The sequence below is a fragment of the Pundamilia nyererei genome, unplaced genomic scaffold (genome assembly GCF_000239375.1).
Source record: "Pundamilia nyererei isolate P.nyererei 1_Seehausen unplaced genomic scaffold, PunNye1.0 scaffold00011, whole genome shotgun sequence".
NCBI lineage: Eukaryota > Metazoa > Chordata > Actinopteri > Cichliformes > Cichlidae > Pundamilia > Pundamilia nyererei.
Window position 1 is genome coordinate 4,006,358 of NW_005187412.1, and position 11,933 is coordinate 4,018,290.

The window sequence follows — 11,933 nt, forward strand, 5'->3', positions numbered from 1 at the left end:
TGTGTGTGTGTGTGTGTGTGTGTGTGTGTGTGTGTGTGTGTGTGTGTGTGTGTGTCTGAAATTTTAAGCTTAAGGAAGTTGGTCCTATGAAAACCCCCTTTTAAATGACATTCCATATCAATCACATGATATGAAGAAAGGAAGAGAAGAAACAAGCGTAGCGTAGTTGGAATGTACTGATGGAGAGAATGGGTCTGAAAGGCACTGCTGTTTTTGGCAGTTTTTTCTGGAGCATCAACCAGTGCCTCTGCTGTAAAATAGGACAGTGGCAGGCCAGCAAATCCACCCACTCCAGCCTACACCATGTTGACACCGATGTGCAGGTTTATATTGCAAAATATAGCAAGGGTTCTTAGAAGAAAACGTGTTTTGGATTTAACGTATTTGAAATCCGTCACTGTGTGAAATGGATGTATGTGACCATGACTCCCTACAGCACCTGTTTGCAATGTTGTTATGATTTTGGCAGCTGTATATTAAGAAATTATTAGGAACATAAGACTTTCCTTGCTCCTCATGTTCATGTCTTTAACTACTGAACTCTAGTAATGTTTAGTATTCATTCTGACTGCAAAAAGTGGCTATTTTTAGCTTTAGATTTGACAAATCTTGCTCAGTCTACTTTTCTCACACCCACACTTGTAACATATGAGCACAAGTTGCATGCTCTTTTATTTTTCTCCTTTGTTTACATGGATCCCTGTGATGATTAACCAGTTGAAATCCCATGGATGTTTCACCTAGTGAGATAAGATTGTCCTCTGCCGTAATCTTTGCTCTCGTGATGAGACCTTGGATTCTATTTTAATTTTTAAAAAGTACCTCTGAAATATGAATTTCACAGCTATAGTGCTTTCATTGCGGTCCTTCATTTTAATTCTGTCTATATTAGATAAAAGGCTCACTGGAAATGATCGGTTTTTACAGTAAAACGAGAAGCATTCTTTTTCTGAAGACCACCCTGTATATGCCCTAGCTGTATATTGAGAACACATGCAAGCTTCATCTCGAGTCCAGCATTTGAAAAGATGTATTTTGAATGTGAGGATTTTTTTCCCTCAGTCCAGAGAGCTTGTTACCTTGACAACAGCAGTGGAGCCGTAGTGAAGGGAGCTGAGCGTGCGAGCGTGTGAGCTGAGCTTGCCGCGGCATGGCTGTGCCGAACAAACAAGCGCTGTCGCTAACTGTGTCACGAGTGCTGCTGCTGCTGCCTTCTCATTGCAGCCCTTCTCCCCCTCCCCTCACTCCTCTTCTTTCTTTTGAAATCAGGCTTTTATATAGCTGGTTTGTTGTTCAGCTGGTATCCACCCTTCACAGCCCTCCAACAGACTCTCCTTCTTATGTTTTCTAAAGAAGCAGTTTGTCCCAACTCCCTGCTTCCTTATTCACCCACTTATTCTGTTTATTTTTCCTCCGTTCTTCCATGCTGAAGCACGAGTGTATGTGGTGTTTATATTTTTTTATTTATTCATTTATTTTTTTAAATAATGCTTCAAATGATGGCGTATGCATTGGTGGCTCGTGCTGGAGATGTGTAGGATCGCTGTGCTCTGGTCCCTCCCTGCAGAAACCAGCCTTTATCAATAATGTAGATGTTTTTGAAGAGGAGATGTGCGGTGTGCATCTCTTTTTCTCTCTCCTCCCCTTGGCCCATCCTCCCTCCCCACAGCTGTCTACCCACACCCTCCAGTATCAGGTTTCCCCTCCAGTGTTTGCGCATAGAGGAGCAGATGACTGAATCTAATTAGTTAAAATATTACAATAAGGCCTGATACCTGATCCTTTGACATACTGCAGGCTGAACCCGGGCTGTTCTGCTGAGCTGCTGTTGCTTCATATTGTTTATCTCAAACTCGATATAACCACGGGTTTATCATCAACACCAGGCACCCTTCAGATGCTATTAATGGTTTACATGTGATGTTACGTCCATATGGGGACCCCCACCTCAAGGGCAAAGCAAGACTTTGTTTCAGTACAAGCCTATTTATTTATTTATTTATTTATTTATTTATTTATTTAATCAGGTGTGTTTCGGCAAAATGGTGGTTGCAGATAGTTATTCCAGGGTTTCCACCAGAAAAGTCATTAAGGATTGGTGGCTGTGACTGGGAATCAGGGTAGGGTGGGTTGCAATTTAATGTAACATTCAATTACTGTGGCTTTATCCACCCGTGAAACAGTAATTGTCTGCCACAGACGAAACAGCAGACACAGTGGGTGAGAGGGTGACAGAGTTTGTTGGTTTTTTACCCTTTTCCTGAACTTTGTACAGTGTGGAATTTGTGGACGTACGTGAGCAGATGTCTGTTGAACAGGTAAAACTATATTAGGTTACTAAGTGAAGAGGCTCATCTAATTGTGGCTTTGATTTAAAAAATATTTATACACATGATGCTTAATCATAGTACTTAGTACTTTCAGTTAAATGTACTAATGACTTGCCATTTAGTTTGATCACAGCTCCCTGCAGTATTGCAGCTAAAAGCTAACCCACCCTTATGAACCCTCCTTCTTCGTGAATGGTGGATCATCTAAAGCTGCAAGAATATTTTGGGGACAACTGAAAATAAGGTTTAATTAGATTTACAACATAGGGTAGTTAGTCTAATATTACTGCTTATATACAGACCATTTACCATTTGTCTCTACTGCTCTGCTATTCTCTCTGCAGTGATCCTGAAAATAACCTCACATGAATCTATGTAAAGTACCTACCTAATGTTGGCTTAGCCATAACGGTTCTAGTGTAAGTGGAGTGATTATCCACAAGACGTATGTAAATAAGTGGCCCTCTGGAATAGTGCTGAGCCATATTCCAGAGGCCGTTCATGGTGATACCGGTATAATGTTGGGCAACGATAAGAAAATGAAATATCGCGATAGAATATGGGTAAAACGCACATGCGCAGTGCCTTTGTTTTCATATGCACATGGCGGAAAAAGCGTGCCGGCAACGGAGAATGAGAAGGGCGAAAGCGGATCGGTGAATGAAATGGATGAACCACAATTGGTTTGTAAAAATGCTGCAACTTCAGTGGTGTGGAACTGGTTTAGCGTTTGTCCGTCAGATACACAACAAAGCACTATTTTTGGTAGCGCATGCTAGCGGGCCGTCGTTATTACCGTGTTTTTTGGAAAATACAGCACACTTAAAATCAATCCTTTGATTTTTCTGAAAATCGACAGTGCCCCTTATAATCCCGTGTGCCCTATGTATGAGTTCTGGTTGTGTTTACTGACCTCGAAACGATTTTATGTGGTACACGGCGCTCGGAAATCTGTCAAATGTTTTAGTAGAACTTTGCTAAGCTACGAAGCCGCACCGCTTGATGGATTGTCGGAGCATTACGGCTATCGTAGGCAGGAGCCTGGGGGAGTGATAATATTACCGTATTTTGTGTGTGTGTGTGTGTGTGTGTGTGTGTGTGTGTAACCTTTTTTTAAGTTTTGTGGATATTATACATGGTTATGCTGAGGAAATGTCGGCCAGTTTCCACTGGAAATGCTTTTTGGTTAAACTGTCAGCAAGGAATTTGCATTTGTGCTGTTAAATTTTTATATAACTTTAATGCAGATAAAAAACAGCTGCTCGTTTAAGTGAAAATACATTGATGGTGGGGGGCTTTACACTAATAAAGTTGTGGAGTTGTAAAGTATTTTGTCTAGTGTCAATTATATCGTCAGTTATATCATTATCGCAAATTTTCAAATGCATATTGTGATCAATATTTTTGGTCATATCGCCCTGCTCTACTCTGGAAGGACCTTGCTGTTTTTAGTGATTGAAATATTGATCGCATATATCCAAAAATTGTTCGTAGAGTTCTCTTTTTTTGAGACATGAAATGACAGATGGACGAACTGACCTGTTGTTTGTTGGCCATTGTGCTGGAGTTGTTTTGATGTGCAGGTCTCTATACCCAGGGATGCACATAAGTGGTCAGCAGGTGCGCATTCGCTGTCAAAATTAAAAGACGCGCACCAGATAAGAAGTTGCAACGTGTATTTGCGTACATACGATTTTCTGGAGGAGGACAGACATTTGTTTAGAACTCTTAAAGATGTCAAAGAAGCAAGCTCCTTTAAGCAATTACTTTGGTGTTCCTCCACCTCCAAAGAAATGTCAGAAGGAGTCCATTCTGCAAAAGAAGCGTGTATGGTTGCAGGAGGTGAGCTGGCTTCAAACCAATGATGAACACACAGAGATGTGGTGCAGAATATGCCGTGAAAATCCCACTTTAGCGGACAAAAACAGTGCCTTTTATATGTATGCAAACGCGCGTTGCAACTTCTTATTTGGTGCGCGTCTTTTATTTTGACAGCAAATGCGCACCTGTGGACCACTTATGTGCACCCCCAGTCTATACCACTTCCATAGGGATGGGTATTGATAAGATTTTAACGATTCCGATTCCATTTTCGATTCTGTTTAACGATTCGATTCTTTATCGATTCTCTTATCGATTCTTATTTTTAAAAAAGGAGAACACTAAAGTCGATTAGCTTAGAACTTTGTTTTATATCTTCTCTTTGAACAAGATAGAAATTTAGGAGTAACATGGCCTTACAAACCCAACAGTGAGATCTTAAGAGATCCAGCCTATGGCTCTTCAATGGGGTGTCACAGGGTCCCCAGGAAAAAAAATGTAAATGTAAAATAATAAAATAAATATTCTCCCATAGCAATAACAAAGTGTAACATAAATTATTCTGTAGCAATTACACAAGAATATCCAGTAATGTCCCTGCCTACAATTAAACACATTCACTTACCAAAGTGAAATCGGGGGCATCTGCTGTGGCAAATGGGTGCAAGACTTTTACCACAAACTTAGTCACTGCTCGCTGACATTCGTCTATCCTGGCCTGAAAGGAGACGCTAACGGTAGACTGCAGCGAGAACTGCCAGCATCTGAGCCAGACTCTGTCTCTCTCATCATGGTCACCTAAATGCACAGTAATGGCAGGTTTTGTAATAAGGCAGATCGCGCTAACATAATATGCACTGTTAGTTGATTATTTACCTGCCGCATTAATGGGAGAGGACGTGCAAACGTTACCGCTGCCGCTGGGTTGAGATTCACGAGTCCGGAGCAGAATTAAAAACATGACATTCATTTAAGGTTATCACGTGTTTTGTGAGCAAATGCTTTTGCATATTCGTAGTGTTTCCTCCCTTAAATGAAATCTCTACTTTGCAAGTATTGCAAGTTGTCCTGTTGTCATCCGTTCTCGTAAAGTGTAACCAAACTTTTGAGCGTTTGAGCCGCCATGTTTCCTGTCAGGTAAATGACGCTCCGCAACGTGGTGACGTCATTCGGGGCGACTGGAATCGATAAGGGAATCGTTTGCAAAAATGGCAAACAATTCCAAGGAATTGAAACAGTGGGAACCGGTTCTCAACAAGAACCGGGTTTCGATACCCATCCCTACACTTCCATAAATGATATGTTCCCAAATTGTTCACATTATAACATTTTAACGATATGTTGTTAATATAAAGTTGAGAAATTCATTGTTTTTTTTGGGGGGGGGGGTTCTTAAAATCCAGATCTCGATGCCTGAATTTGAGCTGCTTCTGTGCATTTGAGGTGCAATACTATTTGCATACTGCTTTTTGGTTATTTCTTTGTCTCTGATGATCTAAGTCTCCATACATAGCTCTTGAGATGTCTGTTTTTTTGTCAGATGCACTAGCATTGGTTCACCCCATTCCATGTGTTCATTATTTCTAGTTTTTGCAGTACAGCATCTGTGATATCAAAGAAAAACACAACTTTTTGTTTCAGTCTCTTACCTCGGTAAAGTCCTGCAGTATTTCTGGTCTGAATGCCCTTGCACGATGCCTATGTGGCCTGTGACACTCTTTATGAAATCAGACAAGGGCCTGAGCTGTTGTTCCAGGTTGACTTTCAGCTGCCTCTGATCTGCTCTATGATAGGACAGCCAGACACAGAGCTGACTGAAGAGGTGCGTTATAGCCTTGGGGAGCACTGTTGAGTTTGTGTTTTATGGTCCAGACTTCTGATGGAAAACAAGTAGTGATTCAGGTTTGCAGAAAGTGAAGCAAAAAGATATCTGTGCCCTGAAACCTGTGTTAAATCTTGCCTGTCCTCCATAATCCCAAAACATCCAGAGAAGGCCTTTCTCTTTACACAAAGAGAACACGCACTTCAGGTGCCATTAGTGGTCATTCACATGGAACTGTTGGTCTCTGTCCTCACTGCACACAGTGAGTCTAGTCTTAAGTTTAAACGGCAGGACATTTGCAGTGTTGATACAGCTGATGAGATGGTTAGGTAAGTAAAGCTCTCTAAACTATACCTCTGTCTTTTTTTCTTTCTTTATTTTGCTGCAACCAAATGTTTGAGTCAGTCTAGGCGCAGTTCTATTCTCCAAGCTCCAGTGAAGAGATTTATCTCTTTCATCAGTCATAGTCTGTCAGCATCAAAGACGGGCTCTGATTGTTGTTGAAGGTCACCATTAAAACCAGGGCTGGTCTCACTAGCTCGCTCACCTTGGAGCAGGATTTAGAAAGGCTTGTAGAAGTGCACACATGTTGTAGCTTATTGCACCGTGCCTCACATATTCTTCTGTTCCTCGCTGACATGTGACCTGCAGTGCTGCAATAAAGTTGGTGAAGCAATCTGAAAAACACTGCTGATATTTCAGCAGCTTGATAATGGTGACAGTGAAGATGCAGAAGTGAATATGCAGACCTGTTGTCATGGTGATGCAGAGCTAGAAATGTCTTCTAATTATGCATGAGCATGTTAAATGTTTGAAGTCAGCTCTGCATAGTTTGAAGGCGAGGCTTTTTACTAAGAGGAGTTAAGTGGAGCCACACTTTAAGCAGGTGTTTCAACCTGTTGACCTGCATTAGTATAGAAACAAATCTTACACAGTTGTATAGAAAACATAGAAACGTGTCAGCGTTTGGAGACTTCTACAGTCAAAAGTTAGGCTTTTAAGGGACTCATGTCAGTCGGGTTAATGTTTTGTCTAAATTTGCCTGTTCAGTAGATTTTGTGCATGTGCAGCACATATGCGTCACTCTCTCATGCTCTCCTGGTGTAGCTTAGTCAACGCTCTTTATCTAAGACGAAAGCATCAGTAAGAAGTTTGTCGGTTCCAGTAGGTAAACAACCGTTCCACCTTGGTGTTAGTTGGCTTTTGTTCCCTGAGCAATGCACACATATTTTGTGATTCTCACCGCAGATTTCATGTGAGCTGATTTCATAGGCTGTGCACAAAGATGATGATCCATTTTTCTTTCTTGCTTATTTCATTGGCACCTGTTTGACTATCTCCCTGAAGATGGATATCTGTCATCTGTTCTGCACCGTAGTTGAACTTCTTATGTCACTCGTATTTCCTTAGCAGTTTCTTCTAAAAGAATTTGTGCAAAGGGACAGGTCGGCTGTCTTTTTTTTTCTGTTTAACAGAGTATAATTAAAATATAAAACACTGCTCTCTTTGACATACTCTGCAATACAGGCTAAGCAGAATAAAATATGCATGTCCAGATACAGTCAGTCATTTTTTAAGCAATGTATGTGTCTGCAGAAGCATTTTGTAGAAAGCTGACAAAAAAATCTCAAATCTTACAAAGGTCTCTGGAGAAGGTAGTAGTGGTTGAATCACGCTCAAAACAAGTTGTTTGTGCAACACGTTGTCTGACTTGGTCAAACAGTACAAATAGCTGGTCTGAGTTGTCATGCTGAAGGGGAAAGGAATGGGGAAATTATTTTTATTTTTTAATTTATTTTTTAACAATAAGGGAACATATAAAACAGTGTTTTACTATATTGTACAGATAACAGTTGTTAAATTTCAAACACTTTTACTCTTAGTAATATGGTGTGTTAAGCACTATAATGTGACTCGACCGATTAACCTTATCTACCAAAGTTGGCTTTGGTTTCATCGTTATGGTCTTTGTCAGTTGGTTTTTTGTTGGCGGGTTGTTGTTTTTTTTGTTTTGTTTTTTTGGGATGAATAAAATGGATTGTCCTTATCCTGTACTACAAACTCTGGGAGGGTGGTGTTGTACTCCCTGTCTGGATTGTAACAATCCATCAATCCTGTACTTCCCACTGGGAAAGCCCCCACAGGTTCCACTCCAGTACAAACACAAATGCACATCTAACCATCATCCTCCTTACCACTCAGGCCCTCCTAGGGAGGTCTGACCTTAATCCTGTCTTGCATTCACACTTGCCACCCTGCCTGTGCTAAAACTGAAAACAAGATGCTATTGAATTTTTCCCTTTAGCCCTGTTATAATGCATTAAAGCATATGAAATGATGTAATACGTGTGGGTTCAGATTGGAGTTTTGTCCCAAAATCACCGGAATGCCAAACCCAACACTGGGCCCCTGTTAAATACCCTCCCATGTCCCGCTGCCTAAATCCTGATAAACCCTTGTCCTCATTGTGTGGTTGGACTGGGGGCAGGGCCAACAGCAGTACACTGACTTCAGGATTTCTCTTCATGCCATTACTCGTTGACCTGTCTCTGACGTATTTCATATAGTCACTTGTTGTTCAGAGGTTGAATTTTTTTTTTTTTCCAGACTTGCAAACCATACAGTCATAAAAAGGATACTGGTGCATGGAAATTCAAATTGCGTGGACATGACATGTCCAGGCGCGGAAGGTTAAGGATAAGGAAAAGTTTATCTTTGTAACATATTGAAATCACTTTGAAGTACATGAGGTAACATGTTTTTGATAAGACAAAGATGGGAGTATCTAGTGTTTAGTTGGAGGAGCAAATGTGGGGACAAAATGCTTCTCTGCTTTTCTCAGTTAAATAACTAAGAGATCCTTTGAGGATAAATTTTACCCTCTCCGTCCATCTGAATGTGTTGCATAAAAATGTGAGACTGTGTTTTTCTGTTCAATAATTTTATATATATTATATACATATATATATATTTATTTTTTTTTATCCTTTTTCAGAATTCGTGGATTCTGCAGCAGCAGGTGTATTTTCTATTTGGATTTTAGCCCACTGACATTCTCCTACAGCCATGGAATCGGTATGTTGACACAAATAATTTTTTACTTGGTCTTTTTAGGCCTCTTTCACTGAACCTCTACTAGCGAGAAGTTTCTTCTTAAAAAGATGTTTTATGGCTCTTTGTTTCTTTTGAGGGCTTTTTGGGATTGGGATGCATGTTGTGTGCAAAGACATTCTTTACGAGGAGAGCACAGGAATCAAATGATATTCACATGGAGAAGTTTTCAGGTGTTTGCTATGGATTGAAGAGTTAGCTCTGAATTGACCTCTCTTTAGTTTAGGTGACCCTATATTCATAGCTTGTTCTCCTGAAGTTCTTGACTAATTTCATTGTGATATATTTGTAGAGCCCCCCAAGAATTAGATTTGGATATTTTGCAAGTAAACTTGTTTGATATGATCTTGTGTAAAACCAGTTTCTATTAAAGAAAAATGAAAAAATAGATAACTCCAGCTCTGGTGCGGTGTGACAGTCTCTCCGTGTTATTCCCAACATGCCCTTTACTATCAAACATCCATTTTGAAATCCAGGTATAACCAAATAAGCTAGAGTAATAATTCTTTTGGCATCTAAAACCAGACGAATTGGACTTGGATATACCGGATTTAACATGTCCCAGACCACTGTTTTCTTCCATTTGGGGGTAGGGCTGGGCCATATCATACCGTTCACGGTAATACTGGTCTAATGTCGGGCAATGATAGGAAAATGAAATATCACGATAGAATATGGGTAAAACACGCATGCGCAGTGCCTTTGTTTTCATACGCACATGGTGGAAAAAGCGTGCCGGCGACAGGGAATAAGAAGGGCGAAAGCGGATTGTTGAATGAAACGGATGACCCACACTTGGTTTGTAAAAATGCTGCAACTTCAGTGGTGTGGAACTGGTTTAGCTTTTGTCCATCAGATACACAACAAAGCACTATTTCTGGTAGCGTATGCTAGCAGGCCGTCGTTATTACCGTGTTTTTTGGAAAATACAGCACACTTAAAATCAATCCTTTGATTTTTCTGAAAATCGACAGTGCCCCTTATAATCCCGTGTGCCCTATGTATGAGTTCTGGTTGTGTTTACTGACCTCGAAACGATTTTATGTGGTACACGGCGCTCGAAAATCTGTCAAATGTTTTAGTAGAACTTTGCTAAGCTACGAAGCCGCACCGCTTGATGGATTGTCGGAGTGTTGCGGCTATCATCGGCAGGAGCCTGGGGGAGTGATACGTACTGTGCTTCAGCATAGTATTACGGTATTGTGTGTGTATAACCTCTTTTTAAGTTTTGTGGATATTATACATGGTTATGCTGAGGATGTGTCCTCCAATTTCCACTGGAAATGCCTTTTGGTTAAACTGTCAGCAAGGAATTTGAATTTGTGCTGTTAAATTTTTATATAACTTTAATGCAGATAAAAACAGCTGCTCGTTTAAGTGAAAACACCTCGATTTTTTTTTAATATTTGTTTTGCACGAATAAAGTTGTGGAGTTGTAAAGTATCTTGTCTAGTGTCAATTATATCGTCAGTTATATCGTTATCGCAAATTTTCAAATGTAAATCGTGATAAATATTTTTGGTCATATCGCCCTCCTAATTTGGGTTTGCAAAAATCACATAAAAAGTGCATGGAACAACAAAAACATAATCCAAACAGTTTATCGATCTGATCAGCTGTTCAGAGCACCTCCTACATTGGCACATACGGCATCAAGTTGTCAGCATGAACCTCCATGTGGTTTCATGCTCACCGCTAACTACAAAAATAGGAAAAGATGTCATTTTCATGGGATTTGCAGTTTTTTATTTCCCCTGAAGCCTATCAAAGCTCCACTGGTGCTATGGCATCATCATATGGTATGTTTTAATGCGTTACTGACTAAATTGAAATAAACATCACAATTGTGTTAAGTGTTTCTATGAGGGCAAACATGTTTTGTTGCAGTACAGCTTATATACTTACCAATGGTTTGTTTTATTTTTAGAAAGCAAACTTTGTTATTCAGAATTTTCACTTTGGCTGCAAATATATATCAGTTATAAAATGCTCTTTTTTTCTACTTATCATTAGACCCTTTACATGCACATATGTGCCTAAATGCTACAAGTAGTTGGATTTACTCTGTATTGTTAGGCATGCATGAGACTGTGCAGGAGATGCTTGTACCAACAGGCAGGCTGAAAGCTCAGCAGCCCCTGAGCTCTATCCATTGGAATGCATGTATTAAGAATAGGGCTTAGTGCAAGCCTAACCTCTGCTTTCCTGTCCCATTGTCAAAGGCTGTGTGTGTGTGTGAGACTGTAAAAAAGTAGGTCACAGCTCATGTAGTGCAGAACTAGCATGTGTCCAACAAAAGCCCTCCGTTACCCTCTATCTGTCTCACTCACACATGCATTGCACACGCACAAACACATCTTTATGTTTGATTAATGCGAGTAGCTGAGAGCACAACCCATTTTACTGTACTTCTATCAACAAACACGCACTGCCTTGTGGCAGGAAATGCAGTAAAGTTGGTAGCAGTTAAATATAATTCACAGATGAGATTGAAATGAAAGGGCAAAAAATAGTTGGTTTTGTTTTTTTAACTCAGCTGCTGAAGGTTCAGCGTCTGGACTGTCTGCACTGCCCGACACCCAACAGCTGCGAGGCTGCCTATGTACCTCTTCTGCACAAATTCATCTCTCTGTTTCCTCCCCATCCGCCTCTCTCGCGTCCCTGCGCCTGTGGCCGTGCACTAGCAAGAGCAGCTTCTGTTTGCCTCGCCGAGCTGCCTATATCTGCTTACTGTCAGTGGAAACCAAGGAAACTGATCACAAAGCTTATTATCGTACCAGGAGTGGAGCGCATTTTGTGTGTGTGTGTGTGTGTGTGTGTGTGTGTGTGTGTGTGTGTGTGTGTGTGTG

The 11,933-nt window shown here is 40.6% G+C and overlaps 1 protein-coding gene across 3 annotated transcripts in view; it reads left to right on the forward strand.

Moving 5' to 3' along the window:
* Nucleotides 1–11,933, forward strand: part of ankrd11 (ankyrin repeat domain 11) — a 110,142-nt gene that overhangs the window by 22,751 nt on the left and 75,458 nt on the right. For 2 of the 3 annotated variants that reach the window (XM_013908509.1, XM_013908511.1), the window contains exon 2: nt 8,969–9,048. The exons of the other annotated variant lie outside the window; for it this stretch is intronic. The gene's annotated coding sequence lies outside the window, so the exon portion shown is untranslated. The remainder of the gene's footprint in view (nt 1–8,968; nt 9,049–11,933) is intronic. 3 annotated transcript variants of the gene reach the window in all.